This window comes from Nothoprocta perdicaria, unplaced genomic scaffold (assembly GCF_003342845.1).
Source record: "Nothoprocta perdicaria isolate Ctin4 unplaced genomic scaffold, notPer1 scaffold_140, whole genome shotgun sequence".
Taxonomy (NCBI): Eukaryota; Metazoa; Chordata; class Aves; order Tinamiformes; family Tinamidae; genus Nothoprocta; species Nothoprocta perdicaria.
Window position 1 is genome coordinate 1,906,641 of NW_020454539.1, and position 4,555 is coordinate 1,911,195.

The window sequence follows — 4,555 nt, forward strand, 5'->3', positions numbered from 1 at the left end:
TCCCGGCCGCGCTCCCCGCCGCGGAGCCGCCAAGTTCTGCCGCGCTCTGCCCCGCTCCCGCGGCCGCCTCCGCGGGCGCGCAGCCTCCGCGGGGGAGGCGCCGGAGCCGCAGCCTCTGCCCGGGGGCCGCTGACCCCCGGCCGGGAGGACAGCACCCTGCTACTGGCTCCGCTAGCTGCGCGCACCCATAGATAAATATATATACACACATATATATATACCCCTCATTCTATAGCAGACGGACCCATTGTATGCCACTGTAACTCTTGAATGTCGAGGTGGTGGCCGGTGCTGGCGATGCCAACTCTCCCTTTCCACTTGTTCCTCACTGCGGTTCCCAAATGGCAATTCTCAGGAGAGGCGCAGCGGTGTGGAGGATTCCCGGTGGATGTGTGTGTTATCCCGTCCCAAGGGGCACCTCGCTCCTGTGCCTCTGTATAGGGAGGGCATTGCGCTTGCTGCGAGTCCCTATACCGCATGCAGGCACAAAACACCCGGTGCCTTTTGAGCGATGCCAAAGAGCCAAGATGAGCGTTGCCAACGCATAGTTCTGCTGGATTCCTTCAGGCACACAGCATTTTGTAACATGCATGAACTCCATATGATAAATACAATTTAAATATATACCACTGTGAGCGTCCTTTGGAATAATGCTCCAAACTCAGATATTAAATTAACAGATCTAATGAGAATGTCTGGCTTTCAAGCAACGCTATGGATCAAGCAGGCACTTGTCTTTTTCTTATATCCCTTAAAAAAATATCTTTAAGAAATGAATCCCTCCACTGAGATCAGTATAGATTCTGTAGCTCATTGCCATGGAGGATGTTGCTACCTAGGTACCCAGTTCATAATGATCCCTATGGTCTGAATTGGAAATGGGTCCTTATGGATTTCAATTTTCATTTATTCATTTTCTGTGGTGCCTAGCTATTTTCAGATCTTCAAGCAATGATTTATGATTTTAAATGCAGAGCCAATGACATATATTGTTCCTCGTTGCACCTTCGTGACTTCAATAAATACAAAGTTGTGAATGAATGTTGCTATCAGAATAGCTTTCTGCAGGTTTAAAAATATCTGAGCAAAGTAGTGCAAAATGACAGTAGTTTCTTATGGTAATGCCCTTGCCTAAGAATGTTTAAAACAGATTTTTAGCTGTCTAGTATGAACTTTTTATATCTCTTTATAGGTGATGCTGTAAAAATATACAGTCTTTAAATAATTTTGCAGCAGCAAACCCTAGAAATGTTGGCCTAGAATTTTCGTATGAACTAGTGAGACTTTCATGTCTGTAACTGCTTGCTCCAATTTACCACGCAGTAGAACCTCACATTAATTTAAAGAAATTAAGTTAAAGAACTTGTTAGATCTCCTCCTCAAAGCCATATGCTCCAGGTTCATTTAGCAAAGTCAATGAGCGAAATTATTTAAGTCTCTGGGAAACAAAACAGGAACAAAACGCTAGACCACATGTTGACTTTAGCTTAAAGAATCTAAATGAAAAAGTGCCATGTTCAGCAAAACAGAGCACTTGATAAATACCAGCTTAATTTAGGAAGTTGCGTTTGCCGTGGAGAGTACCCACTTGCAAGACCCATCTCTTCGGTCAGCATTGTTACTGTTACTTAGGTGGGCGACCTCAGCAGAGAGATGTAGTTTGTTGTTGTGCCGTTAGAGGGTATCACAGCTCCATGCAACCCTCCTGGCAGCCCAAGAGCTGTGGGAAAGGAGCGGGATGTGTTTGCGGGAGCCTGTGCACCTACGGACGCGGGCATGGGGCGGACGGTGGCGCRCCAACACCGCGGCCTTCGCGGCCTCCTCTGCGGAGGCCGGGACCGTGTGCAGGCAATTGCGACGGTGTCAACCTGAACTCAATAGCTAATTTGTCAAAGAAAGCACCCAGTCAATTCGCTGGAAATCACCCGTTTATTGTGCAGTGCTTTAAATATAACGAACGGGAAATAAAGTGGTTGGGAGGAAAACACATCTTAGACGTAGCTGGTCAAGAGTTACGCCAGCAAGTGATTGGATCCGATAGCTTTTAGGAGCATTGTTGGGTTTTCCTGCAGCCTTTGGCAGGGCAGGATGGCAGAGATGTAATGCAGGGTGGCTTCTCTTTGCCAGCTAATTATACCTAATGACACAATATATTCGAAACATGCTGTTTATAATGCAAGGAATTAACTCCTGGGCAAAGGTCCTTTCTTGAGAGCTTGTCAGACATTAATTGTGTAGATCCACGTCTCAGGTCCCTGCAYGGTGGTGGCTTTGAACTGTTGAGCTAAAATTATTACAAGCAATAGAGAGATCTTGGCTTTGAAGGTAACAGTGTCGTACATGACCTCTGCTGCCTGCTTTTTTTCAGACGCTATCCTGTGAGTCATACTTACCCTATTTGTATTCTCACCCTCCTTTTATTCAGTTTTAAAGGATATGTTGAATTTTGTCTGTGGAGAAAAATTGCTTTTTATTCTGGTCAAGGAAATGTTTGCTTTATCTGTGCTGGTATTTAACAAATGCTGACATAACCTAACCATAGGCACTTCACACATGATTTTCTTTAATATTTGGGAGGAGTCTTGCACTGTTCCTCTCTGCAATGCCCCTTCCCTCTGTCATTTTGTAGCATTCCTAATTTGCAGGGATGAATGCATATGAGCTTGAACTGCCTCTACATAGCACAAAACCATAGGGGCAGCCTGTGCTGTGATTTCTACCATGTTGTGAGGGAGTGCTTATACTCTTAGGGCCATTCCTTCTTCTTACAAGAGAACTACAATAAGTAGTGTGGTGGGTATTGACCAGCTTTTTGAAGGCATTTTCTACTGCCAGAGTATTTCACTTTTGGCATTTAGGTGGAGAGAAATCCCTATTTTCTTGAAATCTTCTGATTTCAGCCTCTCTGCTAAGAGTTTACAAAAGGCAGAATTTGGGACAGTCATTCTGGCAGTRTGAATGCTTTCCTAGTAGAGACTAGAATGAAGTCCTCAGTCACTGCATCAATCTCTAACCAACAGCTAATATGGCTTTGGGCCACTCAGCACAGAATCCGGATCTGAATGTTGGATGAATGTTGTTTCCACTCATTTCTTTTTCAGTACTTGCAGAGAACAAAACAAGGAGTATTCTACTCAGTCCTGGTGAAGCCACATCTGGAGTGATGGCTCCAGGACTGGGCTTCCCAGGACAAGAAAAATTTCTCAGGTACTAGAGCACGTCCAGTGAGGCCACAAGGGATTAAAGGACTGGAGCATCTCTCCTATAAGTAAAAGCTGAGAGAGCTGGGACAGTTTAGCCTGGAAAAGAGAAAACTAAGGGGAATCACATCAAGTTTAGCCTGGAAAAGAGAAAACTGAGGGGGAATCTCATCAGTACATATAAATATCTGAAGAGAGGATGTCAAGAGGGGACGACACTCCCCTTGCAGAGTAGCCTACTTGGTCCAGATTTACAAAGTTTAAAGTTTGCCTATGGTACCAGTACTAGACTGAAATTGCTGAAAGGCTAGAACTAATCAGTAAGGGACATCAGTCCCGGAGCCAAAGGTAGGGTTTAAGCTTGAGATTGGTGCCCAGTGGTGCCCAGTGACAGGACAAGGTGCAATGGGCACAAACTGAAACACAGGAAATTTCATTTAAATCTAAGATTTTTTTTTGAGGGTGAGCACAGACTATTTCGAGAATTTGTGAAGTCTCTATCCTTGGAGATATTTAAAACCTGACCATTCATGGCCGTGAACAATTTTCTTGAGCTGACTCTGCAGGGGGCAGGGGGGTAGGACTACATGACCTCCAAGGGTGCCTTCCAGCCTCAACTATGGTGTGACTCTGTGAGCTACCATACAGTGTCACTCTGTCAAATAGTTTATTACTTTTTCCAAACAATTTCACAACTTTATCTAGTAGTGAAATGATACAAATAACACTGCTTATATGATAGGCAGCCTGACGGGGTTTGAAACACTGAGTGCATCTCTGAGTGATGAGAAGGGGTATTTAATGCCTTTTCTTCACTCATGGAAGTGCTGTGGACAGCCATAAAACATCATCAGTAACATGCATTTCACTTGAGTGACAGGCCATGCTGCAGACAGAATTGCACTTTAAGACCTACCATTTGGTTGGTGGGTTTGTGCCCAGCATCCTGGTGGCAAAACAATCTTACTTAAGAGAGCTTTTTGAAATACAGTCATTTGTTGGGTAAGGCTGCTTGGTTCCCTCTGGTGTGGCACAAAATACCTCAATGGTACCAGTGGGAGAGCAGACATATGATAGCCCTTGCTGCCCAGGCCAAATTCCAGCTGGTTGTGAAAGGTGAGATGTTCAGAACATGACACTGATGCCCCTCTGTGGTGTTTGCTGTGATTCCCAAGTCTTCAGGTTCAAAAGTTGAAAAAGGCAATCTCAAGCTAATCCCACATAGGCTACTTTCTGCACAGATTCCATTTAGAAAAAAAATGAAAGGCCACACTGTCTGTTTGGTAGTTCATCRTATCTGTCACAGGCAAATCTATTTCCACCTACTGGACTAGCAGATGACTGGACATGGAAGA

At 44.7% G+C, this 4,555-nt stretch overlaps 1 protein-coding gene across 2 annotated transcripts in view; it reads right to left on the bottom strand.

Annotated features, from left to right (window-relative positions):
- GABRA5 (gamma-aminobutyric acid type A receptor alpha5 subunit) overlaps positions 1–326 on the bottom strand; it is a 55,519-nt gene extending 55,193 nt beyond the window's left edge. The window contains exon 1 of one of the 2 annotated variants that reach the window (XM_026034265.1): positions 245–326. The gene's annotated coding sequence lies outside the window, so the exon portion shown is untranslated. Of the gene's footprint in view, positions 1–221 lie in introns of both variants that reach the window. The other variant, XM_026034266.1, reaches the window with a different exon arrangement.
- Between the last annotated feature and the right edge of the window lie 4,229 nt (positions 327–4,555).